Consider the following 23,500-nt stretch of genomic DNA (forward strand, 5'->3'; position numbering starts at 1 on the left):
AAGCCTCGTACACACACACAGTTCGATTTTTGGAAGGGGATTATCTGTTGACAGACTGTTGTCCGAAATTCTTACCGTTGGTATGCTCCTTTTGACAATTGTTGTCCAATTTTTCGACAACAAATGTTGGATGGCGGGCTAATAAATTTTTGTCAAATGATAGCTCCACGTCAGATTTTCAGATGGTCAGTACACAAATCCATCACACAAGTCGAAAGTACAAACAATATACTGTGCATTTTCTCTAGATCTGAGTGCTGATTTCTATCATCCAATCAAGTACAAGAAAAATGCTGTTTATTTTCCTTCCACGTGATTGGGTATTTGCAAAGTGAAGCTTTACCTAATTTACTAAGCTCTGGAGCAAGTACATAGTCAGGGCCGGATTCCAGACAAGGCCAACAAGGCCAGGCCTCGGGGCGGCAGTGGGTGCAGGGGCGGCACTGTGGCTGAGAGGACACTTTCATTTCGGGAGTTCCCCACTGTCATGTCACGGATGGTGAGAGGAGAGAAAACAGAGGGAAGAGGAGGTGAGATGGTTCTCAATGTAATTTCCCCCGGCAGATAATTTCCCCCCTGCACTACGCAGGCGGGGGGCGGCATTGAATGACCTGGCCTTGGGGCGGCAAAGGGAGTAAATCTGGGCCTGTACACAGTATATTTTCCTTTTAGTAAATCAACCTCTAAAGGACTTCTCTGCCAAAAGTAAAACAAAACTCAAATCTCCTAGCAATTGTATTTTAATTGCAGCTTCAATTTAGGTCCACAAGGTTGTATCTAAAAAACAATGTTGCACATCTTTTATGTGCAAACATTTTTTTTCTTTATTTAAAGTGACCTTATCCTTTTGTTTGGCTTTGTGCTAACATGGTTGTTGTGTGTTTTCTATGAGTATTGTAGGAACCGTGAACTCTAAGGCAGTGTGACTAAAACCTATAGTTATATGTGCAGAATATTAAAAGAATGCTTTCAATTGAATCTTTTTTCTAGAAACCTTTTAATGACTTGAAGCTAGCAAGTATTAGGCTTCATGTACTCAGGACGTTGTTCAACCTCTCCAACGATTTAACTTGACGGCTAGAAACCAGCGTCTAAAAACGACCGTTGGCTGCATTTGCGTCTAGAAGCATTTGAAAAAAAAAAAAATTTGTTTCAAATAAAAAACGTATGTAAACGAATAGTTGCCAAATGCGAGTTGTCGCGTTTGACGCTTCAACTGCCTCTAAACACAGCTTCCGAACGATTTTTTTGGGATTCAAGAAAAAGCCTCTAAACGCAACTGCTTAGAAACTACTATAAACGACCCTGTGTACGTGTACTTATAAGATAACAGAGTAGAGTTCAGGGGCAGTTGAAAAAAAACACCCAACTGCTCCTAAACATCCGTTTACCAGCAGAAGTGTGCATGGGGCCGTAGTTACTAATCCAGTGTTATAAAAGACTATTATAATAATCTATTTGTAAATCATTTTGCTTTATACTCTAGTTACTTAGCACTTTTTTTCTGGGGCTCAAAAGAATACACTGACTTTTGCTTGTATAAAGATTTTTTTCGCCATTATATACTTGCTGACCAGGATCACCACCACTTTATAATGTATTGGCAGGAACCGAGGAAGGAAATCTAAGCAAAAACAATTATTCTTGCACAATAAGAATGTTGAAAAACCCTTTGTAGCAATTTCATTTCTGCAGCAAAATTCTTGATTTAGGCCAACAATGTTATTTCACAAGCACAGATCCAGTTTAAAAATAGCCGAAGTGTAAATAAATAGCATGTAACAAATCTAATTCAGATGGAAAATTAGGACAGTGTACTAGTAAGCATATATTGCTACAAGAAATTATACTGTTGATACTTATGCATTTATACAGTAGGAAAAAACATAAAGTGACTAGTTGTAAATGAGACTTTGTTTTATTATTAATCTTTGTAGAAAGTTTAACTCACAGGATCCCCTATATCAGGGATATGCAATTAGCGGGCCTCCAGCTGTTGCAGAACTACAAGTCCAATGAGGCAAAGCAAGACTCTGACAGCCACAAGCATGACACCCAGAGGCAGACACATGTTGGGACTTGTAGTTTTGCAACAGCTGGAGGGCCGCTAATTGCATATTCCTGCCCTATATTGTGCATTCGGCTATTTGGGTACTAAAATTGCCATGTCTTGCCGTGGAGCAACCTGACCGGAATGTCGATTTTCTATCAGGAACTTGCAAAGTCTATATATTTTGCCTTCCAGTAAAGCTGCCTGCTTTGCTTCACTTCACAAACTAAGTCCAACTACAATCTAAGGTCTCTAACTCACATTCATACATACACATACTAGGGCAAATTTAGACAGGAGCCAATAACCTACCAGCATGTCTTTGGAATGTGGGGTGAAACCTACGCAGGCACAGGGAGAACATGCAAACTCCAGGCAGGTAGTGTCGTGGTTGGGATTTGAGCTAACAACACTAGTGCTGCTAGGCGTAGGTGCTAACCACTTGGGCACTATGCATTTTTACCATCACTAGCCTCCCTTTTATTTCCAATGTTACTTGTCATTCTTCAAGCCCTTAACATTTCTGTTTCCTTGTTGGGGTCTGGTTCCCCTTAAGGCTGAGTTCACACTTGCAAATTGGACACTGGTTCTCCACATCCAATTCGCAATAGCAGGAGATTTTGACCAACTCTCTATGGAGCTGGTTCACATATCTCCACTGCTGCTGCAGTGCAAATTTGCACAGGAGCCCTGTGTGTCTTTTGATTCGTTTTAGGCCCAAATTCAGCCAGGCATTTGGGCTGAAATCGGACCTGAAACAGTGAATGGGGACACACCTGACCCCTGCTGTGAGTCACTTGCAAAGATAGTGTTAACCCAGGTTCACAATGAGCTGCGGGAAAGAAGCCTGAACTTTCACAATTTCACTCCTGCATGTCAGTCCCGATTTCGGCCACGATTTCAGAGACATCTGTGCAGATGTCAATGTAAATCGCAAAAAGTAGTACAGAAACTACTTTTTTTAAATCTTTGTGGTGCCGCAAATGCAGCATCGCACCAATTTAGGATACAAAGAAAACTGGGGTTGGGACTTTAAATGAGGCGTATGAAAAACACACACCTCCATCCCTATTGGATACGAAAAAAAAGGGGTTTTAGGATGGGTGCCATTGCCGCCGATTTGACAAATCGCACCAATGTGAACCAGGGCTTAGAAAAACTCTTGGCAGTGCTCAGTTGTCCTTGAACCTACCTAATGGTGCTCTTCATCCGACAGCAACTAAAGCAATCAGTCTATGAGATAAAACGTTGAAGTCCTGTACACACGACTGAGATTCCCCGCTGTATAAAGTCCGCTGGGAATCCCGACGGGAAACCCTAGAACCTGCTCGGTAAGTTTCCCTGTGTACACACGAGTGGTTTTCCCGTCGAAAAACTGCGGGTAGAGCTTTGGCCGGCAATCCCGGCCATGTGTATGCTCCCTCGCAGTGTTTCCCCATAGGAAAACTGACAGGTTTAAAACCGCTGGGAATCCTGGTGGGAAAATAGAGAGCAGGTTCTCTATTTTCCCGCCAGGATTCCCGGCAGTTTTCCTGTTGGGAAAACTGTGAGGAAGCATACACACGGCCGGTTTTCCCGGCCAAAAGCTCTCCCCGCAGTTTTCCTGGCAGTAAAAACGGTCGTGTGTGAGGCTAAACAAAGGTTTTATGTATTGCACAATGTTTCTGCTAGTCAGTGTAGTGAAGGGAAGCTTTGATTGGCTAGAGTTCATGGGCGTCCGCACCATAGGGATGGGAGGGCAATTGCCCACCTGGAATCGTAAGAGTGCTGAAGTCAGAGTGAAGACACTTGTCCCCTGTGTTGCAATGGCTGCTGCGACAGCCTTGGACTCTTTTCTAAGTCTGCTGCTGGGCTGGGGCTGCTCTCTTCCGACTACACATCCGTCCCTCCCTCCTCACCCCCGGCCCGAGCATCGGATTGGCTCTGCCGTTTGGGCCTCTGCTTTAACATCACCGTGATCCGGCTGTTCTGTGATTGGCTGCTGCCTCAGCCTGCCTCTGTGTAAATGTATGTTGTGCCTATGCCGATCCGGCTGGCGCAGCATCGGCTCCTCCCACAGGTGCGTGGCGTGCAGTGGCCGAGATGAGAGAGAGAATACGCTTCCAGTGCCAGCCCTGGGCCTATTGCTGAAGAAGAACCACAGGTAACAGCAGTGCCTGGCTGTGCCACACCACTGTATACATCTTTTTGTATTGCAATACATCTGTGTTGTGGGCGGCCATATTTTGAACTTGATGAAAACAACCTATACAGTATAGGCTGTTTTCATGAAGATCAAAATTTAGCCACAACAGATGTATTGCAATACATGTACATTCTCTAGGCTATATTTATATGGACATGGAGTGAAGCTGAATTATCCTCAAGAGCTGTTTCACACTGCCAGCTGGCCGCGTTATCGGTAAAGCGCCTCTAGTTTTAGCCGTGCGTTAGCATAGTTTTAGTGGGGAGCTTTTAACCCCAGCTAGCGGTCGAAGACAGGTTAAATTCGACTGTGTATCGCCGGTGCCGAACCGCTTTGCAGGCGCTTCGGCAGCGGTGCCCATGATGCCCCCCCCCCTTAAACAAATTTACCGGACGCCCATGCTAGAACTAGTGGATATAGGTTTCCAATCCATGACCTGAAGAGAAATCACTGTACCTTTTGACTTAGTATTTCACGCTGTTTGTAGTGAGATACATATAGCAATAAGGCTAATATTACACGTGTGATCCTACTGCTCAGGGCCGATCCTAGGGTCACAGGTGCCTGGGTGCAGAAATATTTCTGGTGCCCCCACATGGGCGTAGTCATTTTACTAACTCCTCCCCTTTACAAATGTTTCTATGGCAATGACTCAACCACAGAGATACTCCCCCACAAAGTCTTCATTACCCTGGGATCCTTACATGATCTCTTAACAATAAAAAAAATACAGGAAGAGAAGCAGAGAACATTATTGGGACCTGGAGGGGGGCCTCTGTGATGGACACAGAGAGGGCTTCTGTTAGAGAGTCTGGTAGATGTTCGGCGCCGCACCTCTGCAGGCGCCTGGGTGCAATGCACCCTGTGCACCCTGCCTAGGATCGGCCCTGCTACTGCTGGCGACAGTGGCAAGATGGTTATGGAGGACAAAGCACTTACCTACTTGCATGTATCTCTCCTGTGCTTGCTGAATAAGCAAGGCATCGCCCTTGATGGGTGGTAAGTGACATTCTGCAGCATTTTGTTAGCAACAAGGGAGTGACACTAAATAGGTTGGGATCTCCCTGCTCATTACAGTAAAATTTTTGCTGGGGAGTCTGAAACATAGCCCTGCATCTGAATTATATAGCACTCAACAACCCTTTTGATAGTTCTTTGTGTGAATTTGAGTTTGAGCTGTTGGTCTCTATAAATAGACATTTAGCAGCAAAGCACCTAAAAATAGACAGACAAACACATGTACAAAGGATACTGAAGATCCTTCAGCTGGCTAATTTCATTAAAAAGTATAGATATGTAATATATTTTAGTTTTTTTTTACTAAACTATATTGTAGAAACATTATAAGATATATAACATGATTTTAGGAACAGAAAATAAAACTGACCTAAAGGGCAGTTTCACATAAAGTACCATGCAGCTCCTAACCTAAAGGTAGTGTTGATTGCCATTTTAAAGCGGTTGTATTGCCCGCTTGGTGATTTATTTTTATTGTTTTACCTACAGGTAAGCCTATAATAAGGCTTACCTGTAGGTAAAAAGAATATCTCCTAAACCAGCAAGCTGTAGGAGATATTGACCCTGCTTGCAGGTCTGCTGTATCCTGCTGGAATGCAGGGCTCCCGCGGGCATGCATGGGAGTGATGTCATTGCGGCTCCGGCCACTCAGTTGCAGGGCCAGTAATCCCAGAATAAAAGCTGAGGGAACATGTCGGCGCCCTCATCTGTGACCCGGTGTATTACTTCTAAGGTAAGCGATGCATACTAGCACATTATGCTATATTGCAGATTTATTTATTTTCAGCTGCTTACTACCGCTTTAAGCAAGCTGCTTGCAGGCTTTAAATAAGTTCTGAAGCCTTCTATAAGCTTGTTTAGTGCAACAATCAACACTCCCATTAGGATCTGTGTTCAACATTTACAAACTGGAACTGAATGGTACTTTAAAAACTTTAACAAAGCTTGCTGTAAGCTCTGCAAATGCTTTGTTACAGCTTGCTGCTCTGATACTGTCGCTGTAGCCCACGTGAAATAGGCCTAAGAGCCGGTTCACACTGGGGCGACCTGGGATCCGACTTCAAGTCGCCCCAAGTTGCCCCAAGTCGTGCGGTCGAGAAAATGAATGGGAGCCGTCTTAATGTACACTACTGAAGTCGCTCCGATTTCAGAAAAGTTTCCTGTACTACTTCAATCTGACTTCTAGGCAACTTGTAACCATTGATTTTAATTGAAGTTGCTCAGAAGTCGGATCACTGTCTTAACTGAAGCAACAATACAGGAAGATAACATACATTTCTCAGGCAAACCCCTCCCTCCCCCTCCCTCCCACAGAGCTGATTGTTGTTTGATTGGCCACTGGAAAGACTCCTGTCCTTGTACTGTCCTGGAGGCAACTTAAAGTTGCCTTGTAAGTTGCCTGTTGATTCATACTCGTGTCGTGTCCAAGTTGCCTCCCAAAGTCGTGCTGGAAGTCATGTGTGAATGGGCTCTAAAACAGTATCGGTTTCCACCGGAGCCGGGGTGCTGCATGTTTTCGTAGGTCCAAAGATGACATCCTTTTCTTTTGGGCGACAACTTGGCGAGTCACCGACCTAAAACAAGAATGTGCGTCTTGTTTTGAAAACACTTTATTTGCTAATGATTAATACAGGTACAGGCCAAGTAGTAAAACATGACCAGAATAACCATCCTGGTGCACACAACCTACATAAAGTACACCTGAAATAAATCTGGACCATGATGTGCAAGTAAACTCTGCTAGTAAATTAGGGTGACCAGACATCCCCAGTTTCAGGGGACAGTCCCCTGATTGAGGACACTGTCCCCGGACCAAGTCTGTCCCTGGTTTTGTCCCCAGATTGGATTTAATGAGGGGCAGGGGCAATTTCAAAGACAATCAGTGCAGAATTAAAATAAAAAAATTAGAATTACACATCCCCGCTCCATCGTGCCTACTAGCATAGGGGGGTTGTATTTTTCCCATTATCTGTGCCCCTTTGATGATCATGTGCTGGTCGGAGCGGAGGGAATATTTCTTCAGTTTCGGGCGCATGCCCATTCCTCTTCGCTCGCATGTTCTTCTGCCTTGGCTCAAATCCTGGCCAGCCACATGCCTATCTTCTTGCCTTCCCTGGCGGAGTGATCTTCCTCCGCTCCCCATCCAGTAGTAGCCGGGGCCCGAAGAGTAAGACTTGAGAGGCTGTGAGGCGGGCGGCGGCGGGCAGAGAGTCGCTGATTGTTGTCATTACTAGTAAAGAAAAAATATGTCCCCGGATTTCAATTTAAAAATCTGGTCACCTTATAGTAAATGGACTTTTCTGAAGCAGTCAAATTTACTAACATATACAGAGGCACATTGCAAGTCAATAGAAATTGTTGTGGAAAGGAAAATACTGCAATAGGCATTCAAAATACATGCTTCTTGCAGTGCTTTTACTTTCTTTTTTTTTTTTTTTTTTTTTTAGGTTTGTGACAGGGTTTTGTTATTCTTTCTGACGAACCATCTTCATGTATTCCTGCAGTGGGGCCAGAGGCATTAGAAATCTAGGTTTACATGGAGAATGTGCTCCAGAAATGGAGAAGATCTTATTGTATCTGTAAGAATACAATAAAGAATCAAATTCTTCTACACGTACAAAAAAAATAAAAAATAAAGTTTAGGCTGGAGCAAGCAGCACTTTAGCTATGCCAAAGTTCCTGTAATTATACTGTAGTCTGCAAGGAAGATGTGTTGCTTCCTTTTTTAAAGGTTTTTCAAATCTACTGTATTTCCTCTGGATGTCTGGTAGTGTATTCTACATAGAAGTGTATGGCTCTTAGCCAGGCTCTGAATAAACTACTATCCCTAGTGTACTGTATATCCATCCCATCACTAGAGCAGCCGGTGGTGAATGTTCCATTGTCGTTGGTTCCCTCCTCTGTAGAAGGGTGTTATTTGACACCCTGCTTTGGTTCCTTTCTTATCCATGGTATAAAAACTGTGCTTGTAAGAGAGGAATGTGTCCTTTTCTCTCTTGTCTACTTACAAAACATGGGTTGGTGCAGAGAAATCTCACAGTTCTCAACTTTACAGGCCTTTAACCCTTAAGCCGCTGCATGTATCAAATGGAATGCAAGCTGTCATGGGAAACCCCTTTAGTCACAGACGTAAAAAGGTCAGATTGATTGTAGGGTGGAATAAACTGGCTTTCTTAATAAAAAAGAAATATAGAAAGGGCAATGAGCCATAATACTAAATAATCAGTAATCCCCTCACTGTTCTTTAATTCACTTGGCTGATAACTGAAAAGCCAAAGATGATTAATGTAAGAAGCCATTCATGTTTGTGGTCTAGTTTGATCCTTACCAATGCAGAGATTGGACTAGAACAAAAGGTATTGACAGAGACTTTGAGCCAGCCTATCCTCACCAACCCACACTGCTTGTGCACCATTGTTTCTTGCTGACCCTTTCAAACACCATTACCAAAACCTGCCCAATTTGCCGCTATTGGAGGCCCCTTTTTTTTATTCAGTAATGACAGCCCAACTAAATCACTGCACCTGTGGTCATGGGGTCTAGCTGAGGGGTTGCACCTGAGCCATAAGTAGTTCTAACACCACTTAGTATAAGATAACGTCTAAAAAAAATTGGACCTGATTTGTCCCTGAAACAGAACAGGGACGCATCAGACCCCCTGTTTCAACCGGTTAAACGGGTGTTCCAGACTTTTTTTAAGTTTATTAAAAGTCAGCAGCTACAAAAAGTGTAGCTGCTGGCTTTTAATAAACAGACACTTACCTGCTCCACGGCTCCAGCGATGCGTCTTCATTCCTAGTGTGGGCACCCGGCAGTGACCGCTTTCGGCTTCACGGCTGGGCACCCACTGCGCATGCACGAGCGGCACAGGGCCGTCCGATTGGACAGGCGCTCGCCTACAGGGAGGGGCTGCAATAAGGAGATTAAGCTAATCGCCTTACCAGCCCCTCGGCGGAAGGAGGAAGTGGGACAGGAAGTCCTCTTCTCCTGAAGCCCCCACTCCCCCCCAAAAAAATTACATGCCAAACGTGGCATGTAAGGGGGCGAGGAGTGGGTTAAGCGGAAGTTCCATTTTTAGGTGGAACTCCGCTTTAAGGACCGCCGCACGACTATTTACATCGGCAGAATGGCACGGCTGGGCACATGGACATACAGGTACGTCCCCTTTAAGATGCCCAGCCGTGGGTCACGAGCGCGCCGGTATCCCGCGATCAGGTCACAGAGAGGAAGAACGGGGAGAGGTGAGTGTAAACAAATGTTCCCCGTTCTTCCTAGTTTGGCTGTCAGTGATCATCTGTTCCCTGTGTTAGAGAACAACGATCAGTGATGTCACACGCACAGCCCCCCCCCCCCCCCCCACAGTCAGAACACTCCCTTAGAACACACTTAACCCCTACAGCGGCCCCTCTTGGTTAACCCCTTCACTGCCAGTGTAATTTTCACAGTAATCAGTGCATTTTTATAGCAATTTTCGCTGTAAAAATGTCAATGGTCCCAAAAATGTGTCAAAAGTGTCCGAAGTGTCCGCCATAATGTCGCAGTCACGAAAAAAATCGCTGATCGCCGCCATTACTAGTAAAAAAAAATTATTAATAAAAATACCATAAAACTATGCCCTATTTTGTAAACGCTATAAATTTTGCGCAAACCAATCAATAAACGCTTATTGCGATTTTTTTTTTTACCAAAAATATGTAGAAGAATACGTTTCGGCCTAAACTGAGGAAAAAAATAGTTTTTTTATATATTTTTGGCGAATATTTATTATAATAAAAATTAAAAAATATTGAATTTTTTTTTTAATTTTTCGCACTATTTTTGTTTATTGCCCAAAAAATTAAAACCACAGAGGTGATCAAATACCACCAAAAGAAAGCTATATTTGTGGGGAAAAAAAGGAAGCCAATTTTGTTTGGGAGCCACGTCGCACAACCGCGCAATTGGCAGTTAAAGCGACGCAGTGCCGAATCGCAAAAAGAGGCCAGGTCCTTTACCTGCATATTGGTCCGAGTCTTAAGTGGTTAAAGTCGATGTAAACCCATCGTGAACGTTTCAAAAAACAGTTAATATTCCCTGCATGCCGGAAATGCTAGCTGTCACATTTGCTTCTGCTCACAACCAAACTGTCAAACCATCCAATGGCTGGTTTCATAACTGGTCACAAGTGCAGCATCATGGCAGATGCAGATTAAAGAGAGGCCAAGATGGCAGCTTCCTTGGCTGAAAACGATAGGAGGGTTTACTTCCACTTTAAGTGTGAACCCAGCCTAATGGTGAATTACCACTTGCTGACCAGATGCCGCATTTGTACTGCAGCATGTGAGCTCAGCTGTGCAAAACAACGTAGCTGTACGTCGGTCCCTTTTAATAGATATAGCAGGCGCCTGCTGGGGGTCGCCAATGAGCATGTACGGCCACCCACAATCGCTCCACATAAATCCAGAACGAGGATCTATCAATGTAAACAGATCCCCGTTCTAATAGGGAAGTAGAGAGAGATTGTCTGTTCCTAGTAATCAGGAATAGCGATATCTCTCTCTCTCTCTCTCTCTACTCCCAGTCAGTACACCCCCACAGTTAAAAATACCTCTCTAAGGGAACACTTAACCCCTTGATCGCCCCTAGTGTAAACCCCTTCCCTACTAGTGCCATTTGTACAGTGATCAGTGCCTATTTTTAGCTCTGATCACTGTAATAATGTCACTGGTCCCAAAAAGTGTCAAGTGTCTGATCTGTCCGTCGCAATTTGCACCGGAGACGGTCAGGAGATGTGTGAACCGGCTCCATAAAGAGTCGGTCAAAATCTCATGACATGTGAATTGGATGCAGGGAGTACCGCTTTCCGAATTGGAATAGTGTGAACACAGCCTGAAGGTTTAAAAAGTAAGCAAACATAATATAAAACAAATGTAATATTCCTGCAGGGAACCTGTCGGTAACTAGAATAAAGTGATCAATGTGACGGCCTAGGAGAGGGGGTAGGAAAGAAAAAAAGGGGGGGTGGCAGGGGTATGAGGGAGGTGTGGTGGACAGATCCGCTTGAGGTAGAGATACTCTTAGGGTGAGTTTGATAATAGGATTAGTAGTAAAGCATCTGTCTGAGGGGAGGATCTAGAATAAATTATCAACCGTACAAGGTCACAGCTCAACGCCTCCAGGGAGACCCAAATGGGAGTCTCAGAGTGAGCGTGGAATTTCGGTATGTAGGCCAATATATTTGTTTATATTTTATATAGATGCCTTGTAGTTGGCGACTGGGTTTCTCCAATTTAGGGGAGTACAGTTTTGTTCAAAATTATTCAACCCCCCAATGCTGTAAAGGGTTTTAGGGAATTTAGTGTATATTTGTAATTGTATTCAGAATGAAATCCTACAAGGACTTCTTAAAGAACCATATGCAACTAAAATGACATCAATTGGTTTTGTAATACAGTAGTAAATGTTTATTTTGTGAATTCTTCATTTACACAATTATTCAACCCCTTAAAGACTACCACTCTGAAGAACAGAGGTTCATTGAAGTGTTTTCAATCAGGTATTAAAAACACCTGTGGATGTCAGGGAGCAGCAATAAAGCCTAATAAGCACCAATCAGGCAGCTTTAAAATGACTGTGATACTCAGCTCCTTCTAGACATTTACTGGTGTGGTTACAAACATGGTGAAGTCAAGAGAATGGTCCGGGAAGACCAGAGAAGAGGTGATTACTCTTCACAGGAAGGGCAATGGCTATAAGAAGATTGCAAAGATGTTGAACATACCAAGAGACACCATAGGAAGCATTATTCGCAAATTCAAGGCAAAGGGCACTGTTGAAACGCTACCTGGTCGTGGCAGAAAGAAGATGCTGACTTTGACTGCTGTGCGCTACCTGAAGCGTAGAGTGGAGAAAAGTCCCTGTGTGACTGCTGAGGAACTGAGAAAAGATTTGTCAGATGTGGGTACTGAAGTTTCTGCTCAGACAATACGGCGCACACTGCATAATGAAGGCATCCATGCCAGAACTCCCAGGCGCACCCCCTTGCTGTCTCCAAAGAATAAGAAGAGTTGACTGCAGTATGCCAAAAGTCATGTGGGCAAACCACACAAGTTTTGGGATTGTGTTCTGTGGACTGATGAAACAAAATTAGAAGTGTTTGGGCCCATGGATCAACGCTATGTTTGGAGGAGGAAGAACAAGGCCTATGATGAAAAGAACACCTTGCCTACTGTGAAGCATGGCGGGGGGTCAATCATGCTTTGGGGCTGTTTTGCTTCTGCAGGTACAGGGAAGCTTCAGCGTGTGCAAGGTACCATGAATTCTCTTCAGTACCAGGAGATATTGGATGACAATGTGATGCAGTCCGTCACAAACCTGAGGCTTGGGAGACATTGGACCTTTCAACAGGACAATGATCCCAAGCATACCTCCAAGTCCACTAGAGCATGGTTGCAGATTAAAGGCTGGAACATTTTGGAGTGGCCATCGCAGTCACCAGACTTAAATCCGATTGAGAACCTCTGGTGGGACTTAAAGAAAGCAGTTGCAGTGCGCAAGCCTAAGAATGTGACTGAACTGGAGGCTTTTGCCCATGACGAATGGGCGAAGATACCCGTAGATCGCTGCAAGACACTTGTGTCAAGCTATGCTTCACGTTTAAAAGCTGTTATAGCTGTAAAAGGATGTTGTACTAAGTACTAAGATTGAATGTCACTTGGGGGTTGAATAAAACTGATAATGATGTGAGCACAGAAAAGACATTTGTGGTTATTTCATTATAAATGTTATGTTATATTTGTCTGACCAACACGTGCCGCTTTGATTTAATTGTAAGCAGGATGACTAAATGATCAAAATCAATGTCAAACTGGCCAAAACAATCAATTTCAGTGGGGGTTGAATAATTTTGAATACAACTGTATGACATTGGGCTGTGCACCCTCAGTGGTTGTCAAACATTCCTCTTTTGTGGAATCAAGATCAGAAAGAAGAGTTATTGGTCCTCTGTTCAAAGTAACTTTCCAGTAATGAAAAAGTTCAACAGTTAAATTAGGTTGTGAGGACATTGAAAAATAATTCCAGGTCTGAATGTAATAGGAATACTTTATAAGGGGAAGAGAAATGACACTGGATACACATAAAGAATACTTTATTAATTCCAAAGGGAAAATAAGACATGAGTGCAGAAATAGCCAGCTCCACAAAGAAGCAATTAGTTGAGGAAAGAAGGATGGACAGCCGCACTCCAAAAAAACATAAGGTTGTCTTTAATATAAAAATGGAAAAATGAACTACAAAAACAAGCAGAAAACGGGAATAACAGCCTACGCGTTTTACACTACAAATCAGTGCTTAATCATGGCTAGCATAAAGAAAAACACACTTCAAATATATGTGATTCTAACCCGGGACATGTGATTGACACTGACCATCCGCAGGTGAGAACCAATTGGTTCTCACCTGCGAATGGTCAGTGTCAATCACATGTCCCGGGTTAGAATCATATACATTTGAAGTGTGTTTTTCTTTATGCTAGCCATGATTAAGCACTGATTTGTAGTATGAAACGCGTAGGCTGTGGACCTGCTTCTTTGTGGACCTGGCTTTTTCTGCACTCATGTCTTATTTTTCATTTGGAATTAATAAAGAATTCTGTATGTGTATCCAGTGTCATTTCTCTTCCCCTTATAAAGTATTCCTATTACCTTCAGACCTGGAATTATTTTCCATCCATCATGCTCCACCTATAGGGAAAACCTGCAGTGGAGCATACACATGGCCAGGTTTCCCGACCAAAGCTCTCATGGCAGTTTTCCTGCCAGGAAAACCGGTCGTGTGTACAAGGCATTAGGCCACATTCTTTGTCCGGAAACCCGGCCATGTGTAGGGGGAAAAAGCTACCGAGCAGGTTCTCGGTTTTCCCGGCAGACTTTTCACCGCCGGGAAAACCGATTGTGTATAAGAGTTGTAAAAACTGTTATGAGGAACTGCAGTGAGAGTTGCAGAAAATCACCTACAAAATAATCTCTACCACAATAGAAGACTTTTCTTCTGCTGTATGACCACCACCTTGAGGACCACAAGTTACACATAACCCAACCCTGCAGTTATGCCAATATTACCCGCTATTCATCTTTTGTTATCAGTCTCTTTGTATAAAAATACAACAGGCTGGTGGGCGGTTACCCCCAATGTAAACAAAACCTGCATCTATACTGTATATATTACTAATGACGAATCTTTTGTTTAATTTTCTGTGTTCAAATAATGAATGACCCCCAAAGGAAGTTCAAAGGATAACTAAACATATTGGGAGACTGTGTTCCACAGAAGAGCTTAGAGTCTGTTTGTATTGTAAACACAGTGAATAAGCATCTCCTATAACAAATTCTGATCATGTGGCGCAGTAACCGTATAAGCAGGTCCCGACCTGTCCGAGGATGAGCAAACATCCATTACTAGTTAGATTGCATTGATTCATATTACACAACCACACTAAGCAATGTTACTTATGCACAAGCACACAGTCACTAAGCACAAACATGTTAAGAGGCGAGTTATAGACTTGTCTGTGCGTCTGCCTATGGCTCATTCCTATATTATTCTTATGTGCTCTCGCTTCTTGGAGACCGGCACATAGAACGTCTCGCAAAATGAATTCATGTAGTTATTAATAATAGTAATTTGTGAAAGAGTAGGACCATTGCAAACGGGATTGTTTACATTTTAAAATTTGCCAGCTGGAACACAGTGTGATATATAATTATTTGCCATTATGATGTAATTATTTAGTCATGTAGAGTAAAATATTCATACGTCTATTTATCTCTAAACCACTGGAGTTCGTAACCTCATTTACCAACAGGCACATGAACACAAAGAGGCTGCAATGTCTGCTGGTAAACTCCTGACAAAAGAATTAGGTGTGTGCTTATAAACAGGTTAAGCGGAAATTTTATATATTGCAGTTTACCAACCCAGATGTATTGGTTTTGTTTTTTACCTGTTGATCCAGCCATTAACACACTTCCTGTCTGTGTATTTCTACCTTGGATGGAGGAGCGATGAAGACACATTTGAACTGTAGCGTAGTCAAGGAAGGGTCGTTTTAGACTAGCAGATGGACTTGGCTAACAAATTAAAGCCAAACTCCAACTTTTTAAGTGGTTACAACAGAGCCCTTTTGGAATTAAAGTTTTGCATAAAATGAATAAAAACGGATCATTGTAAGCACCCCTGTGAGGCCCCGTACACACAGTCGGACAAAACCGATGAGAATGGACCGAGGTTCAGTTTCATCGGTCCAAACCGACCGTGTGTTTAACCCATCGGTCTGTTTTCCTTCGGTCCAAAATTTTAAAACCTGCTTCAAAACCGAACCGATGGACCGCTGCCCGATCGGTCCAAACCGATGGTTAGTTCAGAAAGCATTGGTTCAAAACCCGCGCATGCTCAGAATCAAGTCGACACATGCTTGGAAGCATTGAACTTTGTTTTATTCAGCACGTCGTGTGTTTGACGTCACCGCGTTCTGACCCGATCGGTTTTTGGAACGATGGTGTGTACACACATCAGACCATCAGGCCACTTCAGCGGTGAACCGATGAAAACGGTCCGTCGGACCATTCTCATCGGTTTGGTCCGACCGTGTGTACGCGGCCTAAGTGGTTAATGGTTTGTCCCAACCCTGGAAGTATGGGCTAATATAAGATGGGTTAAAAATGCTGCCTCCCCCTCCTCCTATCTACGCTGCATACTGTTTGTAAAAGGGATCTATGTAAGTTTTTTTTTATCAGCCCCAGTGTGGTCACGAGATCCAGTTGCTTCTGCTCACCAGTGTTGGAAAGCGCTCAACAACTGGTCTAAATGTATGGTGCCGTGATGTCACCCAACGGCTTCCATTGCCCCTTATGTGGTAAACACTCCCTCCCATCCCCTGTGACAGCCTGCAACATTATACCGTTAACCCAAAGTGAAAGTCAGGAATAAGAAGAAAGGTCCTAGAGCCAGTACACTGTTGTAGAAGTAAAACAATCTGTACACATACTTATAGGAATTAACAAAGAGTGCTGCAAGCACAAGCTTGCAGCATGCTTTTAACCATAATAAAAAGTGGAGCAGATGCTGCTTCCAAGTGAGAATCCAGAAGATCCAGTTTGTGAGCAGAGAACACTATGTTCTAAGTTTTCTCTGGATTTGGTAGTTCCGGATCGGAAACTTGAAGCTTGAAGGTTCCAAAGAGTCTTGCCTTCATTCCTGTGTCTGGGCTTTGCTAGTTGCCTGTAGCCTGTGTGAGGGCACTGGTCTGCAGGATCATTATAAGCCAAAACTGAGCAAAGCTCTTGGCAGTTGATGTCGTTTGGAGACAGAAACCTGTTAGGAGATCTTGTTCTTCCTATCAGAGACTTCATCCCTTTTGTGGGGGACTTCTGCCCAAAGGTCAGGACAGCTACCTGGACCTTGGAGACCAAGAGAGGGTCTGGGAGGCTGAATAAAGCAAGGTGGTTATCAGTACCGGGGGGGCTTTTAGGAAGTCTGAAGTTCTCTAAAAGAGTGGGTAAACCCAGGGGGGGGGGGGGGACTGTAGAACCTTATTCGTCCATGCAGCGAGGTACTACACCTGAGGTAATCCCAAGAGCCAGGTTGTTTAGTATTTTTTCATTATTTGTGTCTGTTTGAGAAGAACCCCTGCATGGGTAATCCCTTTGTTTAAGGACTTTCTTTTTGCTTTTTAATAAAAGTAAGCTGCCGAGCCCTAACTATAGTTCCTGTCTGATGTGAACTCACTTTACAAATGCATATACCACGAGAGCTAACATCCCCCATATCACAAGATGCAAGCCCCTGTTGAGGAGATCAGTTCTCTGTGACTAAGCTGATCGAAAACGTAGTGCTGAGAGTGAGATGCACACCTCAATAGGTAGATTCAGGTAGAGTTAGGCCGACTTATCAGTAGATAAGTCGACCTAACTCAGAATCTACGCCGACTTATGTTTAAGCGTATGCTCAAACAGAGATACGCTTAAACATATCTAAGATAAGACGGCTTACGCCGTCCTATCTTAGATTGCAATATTTTGGATGGCCGCTAGGTGGCGCTTCCATTGCGGTCGGCATAGAATATGTAAATGAGGAGATACGCCGATTCACGAACGTACGCCCGGCCGACGCAGTACTTTTACGCTGTTTGCGTTAGAGATAGGCCGCGTAAAGTTAGAGCTAGGCCCTAGTGGAATAGTAATGTAAGTATGGCCGCCGTTCCCGCCGCGAAATTTGAAATTTTTACGTCGTTTGCGTAAGTCGTCCGCGAATCGGGATTTACGTTGTTTACGTCCACGTCGAAATCAATAGGCCCGTGCGGCGTACTTAGCCGCAATGCACACTGGGAACTGTAGGCGCCCGGCGCATGCGCAGTAACGAAAAAACTTCAAAAACGTAAGGTCAAGCCTCATTGCCATTAAACACGCCCCCCTAACACACATTTGAATTTGGCGTCCTTACGCCCGCCCGCTTTAGGCTACGCCGCCGTATATTAGCAGGCAAGTACATTGAGAATCATTACTTGCCTAGCTAACTTACGGCGGCGTAGCCTAAACACGCTAAGCTACGCCGCCGTAACTTTATTCCATTGTACCTGAATCTAGCTACAAGTGTCTACCTGGGATGTGTAAACCCCTATAGAAATATCTGGAACAAATCAATGCTCACAGAGCATTGAAACCTTGCAGAACACAAATGTGTGTTTTTAAAAGGGTCATTTTACCTCCTTTTTTTTTAAAAGAAATTGGTGGTGCAATATGCCTGGGCTGTAATCAATTGCTGCCCGTATACAATGTTTGTGGCTACTGTTGATAAAATGAGGTGTTCCCCATCACGTAAAAAGAAACACCACAAAGGAAACAGCATCTACTAAGGCTACCAGTTAAAAAAATATGTTTATTGCACATAATAATATATAGAAAAATGTGTGGCATCAGCAAAGACCCCCCACACTCCACTTGAGGAATCCCCCAGCCACCCCTATTATGTCCAATGAACATATTATTTTTTTAACGGGTAGCCTTATGCCCTGCACACACGAGCGGAATTTCCGTTGGAAAAAAGTTGGATGGTTGGATGGTTTTTCCAACGGAATTCCGCTCAAGCTTGACTTGCATACACACGGTCACACCAAATTCCGACCGTCAAAGAAGCAGTGACGTACAACACTACGACGAGCCGAGAAAAATGAAGTTCAATGCTTTCGAACATGTTTCGAATTGTTTCCGACCATGCATGTTTTTTTTCCGTCTGAAAAATTGGGAACCTGCTCTCTATCTAAGTCTGTCGGAAATTCCGACGTATAAAGTCCGATGGGGCATACACGCGGTCTGAATATCTGATGAAAAGCTCCCATTGGACTTTTTCCATCGGAAATTCTGACTGAGTGTACGTGGCATTAGTAGGTGCTGTTTCCTTTGTGGTGTTTCTTTTTGTATGTGGTTTATTGGAAGCATCTCCCCTTACAATATTACTTGGATATAGGCACCAGTTGGAACACCATTACCAGGTTTCAACCATTAGTGGGGGTTTTGTTGTTCTCCATCATGTAAGCCTGAAATGGTGATTGGCACTGAGAATTTTTTTTTTGTAAAAAGTTCATGTTGTTGAAACTGCTGGAAATGCAAAGGCAGACTCCATTTATGGAACAGGTTGCTCCACAAATTCATTATCTCACATAGGTGGAAGATGATCCACTGATCAAGCTGTGGAAGTTCCTGGTGTCCCTACCTGGATGTTAGACACATCCTCCACAAATAATGTGCCAGTGGGGAGTCACTCCTGGAAGGGTCAGGTGCGCATTGAATTCAGTGATGTGTCCTCCTATGTTTCAATTTGGGGTCCCCTAAAACTAAGCCTAGTGCCTTGAACATGCTGTTGCCAGTATAAGATATTGCTGCCTGCATGAAAGGTAAGATTATCTCTTTCACAGTTGTCAATGTCTTCAAAAAGCATGCTCACCCTGTCTGGGGTGCCTTCTGTGGGCCTAATTATATGCATAACTAAGCCTACAACAACACTTATATAAATGACACAGGTCCGTGCTACTAATCCCCAAGCCAGAAGGGACTATTATGCAAGTATTTCTATGATCTAGTAGTTTAACTGCAGCTGCTGAAGGTATATTCCTAAATCCTTGTAACAGACAGAGTATCTGCCCTGTCCTTGTTATTATTTTACATGCACTGTGCCAGATAGCTAGGTCTGTGCTACTGTATGTGTAGTGGTCACCTTCCAGTATTTTGGTAGGTGAACCTGTTCATTGCAGCCCCTGTTATTCTAGTTAACCCTGTCCCTTTTGGTCTTGGATTCTATAACCAGTTTTAGCATAGGGCTCGATAACTAGCATAGGCTAAAGCCAGGTTAGGAATCTGGATAATTAGCTTAGAGGTTTGGTTAAATGTCAGATTAGAATCTATTAGGGAGGGCCTAAAGCGCAGACTATATAGGCTTGTAGGCAGGTGCAGTCTACTTTCTCCACTGCAGGAGGCTCTCAACTGCAACAACATAGCAGTGGGAGAGTGCGGTTCAAGAGGAAAATGGTTCCTCTATGGTTTCCAGGGTCACTGGGGATGCTAGCTGATTAGATGCTGCCACCCTATGTGACTCTAGCAGCCATTCTGGGTCAGGCAGAGCCTATTTAAGGCCCTGCCTGCCAGGTTTGGTGTGCAGGTAGTGTAGAGACGGTACTGGTGGCAGGAAAAGGTTCCAGATGAAAAAGAAAAGCCTTGGAAACACAATCTTCTTGGACATCTTCCTATTTGGGTACGAGACAGCCAGGTCGCATTCTACTTCACTAAACAGGTGCTGTCATTTCGGCTAATACCTGCTCCGCTACACACTGTTGGCATTCGTGAGTGTTCCCGATTGGGCCTTCTCCCTCTGGGTTTGTTTTGAACGATTTTGCCTTCACTACAATACAAGTTATACTAATTGCACGTGGACTGTGTGTGAGTTACCACCACACTGCACCCACCTACAGGCTGACCCTGAGTTTCAGTGCTACATCGCTGGTTCCTGCTGGTGAAAATCTCTGTTCCAGGCTGGGTGGACAACAGTTGGAGGATCTTCCCATGGCCATAGAACTTGTCTTCGGGTCTCTGACATTAAAGCCCTGTACACACGATCGGGTTGTCTGATGAAAACGAACCATTTTTCCATCGGTGAAAAAAAATAGAACATGTTTTAAAATTTTCCTATGGATAAAAAACGATGGAAAAAAACGATCGTCTGTGTGGAAGTCCATCGGTAAAAATCCACGCATGCTCAGAATCAAGTCGATGCATGCTCGGAAGCATTGAACTTCATTTTTCTCAGCACGTCGTAGTGTTTTACATCACCGCGTTTGGACACGGTCGGATTTTTGACCGATGGTGTGTAGGCAAGACTGATGAAAGTCAGCTTCATGGGATACCTCACGAAAAAATCCATCGGATTAGATTCCATCAGATATCCAATCGTGTGTACAGGGCTCAGGGCCGGCGCTAGCGCAAGGCAACTTTGGCACTTGCCTTATGGCGCCAGCGATGGCCAGGGCGGAATTTCAGTGGCGGCCGCCCGATCGAGACCTCAGACCAGCAGCGCTGTGCGGGGTGCAGTTCACCCAGGTGCCATGGAGGTGGAGACGCTCAAGCGCCAGAGTGCTCCGCTCCCTCCTTCTCCTTGTCTGAGTCCGCGGTATTTACTTTTTCAAATCCTCCTCCACGATCCACCCGGGCAGCGGGTACTAATGGGGGATGGCTTGTGGGGGCTCTGTACTAATGGGGGATGGCTTGTGGGGGGGTCTCAGTCTGTAATAATGGGGGACTCTGTACTAATGGGGGATGGCTTGTGGGGGGTCTGTAATAATGGGGGATGGCTTGTGGGGGGCTATGTACTAATAGGGGATGGCTTGTGGGGGGCTCTGTACTAATGGGGGATGGCTTGTGGGGGGTCTGTAATAATGGGGGATGGCTTGTGGGGGGGGTCTGTAATAATGGGGGATGGCTTGTGGGGGCTCTGTACTAATGGGGGATGGCTTGTGGGGGGCTCTGTAATAATGGGGGGTGGTTAATTGGGGGGGGGGGGTCTGTACTAATGAAGGCGGGAGGTTTGCTCACCACACAGGCCGGACACACGCCCGCAGAGCCGCCACCGCGACTTACAAGGCTTCAGAAACAGGTAAGGGGGACCTGTTTCAAAGTTTCCTGTTTTAAAAAAACACCAAATCCCTGCAATAATATATTAAGCAGCCTGTATAATGTATTATTGCTGGGATTTGTAGTCCTCTGTAACTGCTGGTATTCTGTATTGTGTTTTATATAATGTATTGCTGGGATTTGTAGTCCTCCTGTAACTGCTGGTATTCTGCATTGCATTTTATATAATGTATTGCTGGGATTTGTTGTTTCTCTGTAACTGCTGGTATTCTCCATTGCGCTGTATGGGTCTGTACTAATGAAGGCGGGAGGTTTGCTCACCACACAGGCCGGACACACGCCCGCAGAGCCGCCACCGCGACTTACAAGGCTTCAGAAACAGGTAAGGGGGACCTGTTTCAAAGTTTCCTGTTTTAAAAAAACACCAAATCCCTGCAATAATATATTAAGCAGCCTGTATAATGTATTATTGCTGGGATTTGTAGTCCTCTGTAACTGCTGGTATTCTGTATTGTGTTTTATATAATGTATTGCTGGGATTTGTAGTCCTCCTGTAACTGCTGGTATTCTGCATTGCATTTTATATAATGTATTGCTGGGATTTGTTGTTTCTCTGTAACTGCTGGTATTCTCCATTGCGCTGTATAATGTATTATTGCTGGAGTTTGTAGTTCCTCTATAACTGGTCAGTGGTAATCTGCATTGCACAGTATAATCATTATACAGCGCAATGGAGAATACCACCAGCTATAGAGGACTACAAATCCCAGCAATAGTACATTATACAGCGCAATGCAGAATAACGCCATCTATGCTATCTTTCTCTGTAAAAGATAAATAAGTTAAACGATCACTTTAAGCATCATAACCATTAAAGCTTAATGGAGCACAGATATAATGTATGGTGTGTGTGTGTGTGTCCGTGCGTGCGCCGGGGGCGTGAAAATGCACCTTCGCCTTAGTTGACAAAAATCCTTGACAGGGCTTCAGACAGATGCCTCATCATCCTCAGGGCCCCTGCAACTAGACTTTGATGTAACATTCATCTGGAAGTATCTCTATTAATAACTACTTTATATATACCCAGATATATGTGCACAATTCCACAAGGACTGGGGCTTTTTACTGATAATACTTGTTTGTACACTGGATCTATGTACTGATATTAATCTCTTCTTGTACAAAGCTTGTATTATTTCTAAACTGGTGTGCATTTACACTCTCCGACCACTTTATTATGTACACCTTGCTAGTATCGGGTTGGACCCCCCTTTTGCCTTCAGAACTGCATTAATTCTTCATGGTATAGATTCAACCAGGTGTCAGAAACATTCTTCAGAGATTTTGGTCCATATTGATATGATAGCATCACATAGTTTCTGCATATTTGTTGGCTGCAGATCCATGATGTAAATCTTCCATTCCACCACATCCCAATGGTGCTCTATTGGATTGTGTTCTGGTGGCTGTGGAGGCCATTGGAGTACAGTGAACTCATTGTCATGTTCAAGAACCCAGTGGTGAGATGATTTGAGCTTTGTGACATGGTGTATTATCCTGCTGGAAGGAGCCATAAGAAGATGGGTACACTGTAGTCATAAAGGGATGGACATAGTCAGCAACAGTACTCAGGTAGGCCATGGTGTTTAAACAATGCTCAATTGGTACTAAGGGGCCCAAAGTGTGCCAAGGATATATCCCCCTCACCATTACACCACCAGCATGAACCGTTGATACAAGACAGGATGGGTCCATGCTTTCATGTTGTTAATGCTATGGGGCAGCTAAAATCGAGACTCATCAGACCAAGCAATATTTTTCCAATCTTCTATTGTCCAATTTTGGTGAGCCTGTGCGAATTGTAGCCTCAGTTTCCTGTTCTGGCAGGAGTGGCACCCGGTATGATCTTCTGCTGCTCTAGCCCATCTGCTTCAAGAATTAATGTGTTGTGCATTCAGAGATGTTATTCTGCATATCTTGGTTGTAATGAGTGGTTATTTGAGTTACTGTTGCCTTTCTGTCATCTGGAACCAGTTTGCCCATTCTCCTCTGACATCAACAAGGCATTTTGCTCCACACAAACGCCGCTCA

This window comes from Rana temporaria, chromosome 1 (assembly GCF_905171775.1).
Source record: "Rana temporaria chromosome 1, aRanTem1.1, whole genome shotgun sequence".
NCBI classification, from domain to species: Eukaryota; Metazoa; Chordata; class Amphibia; order Anura; family Ranidae; genus Rana; species Rana temporaria.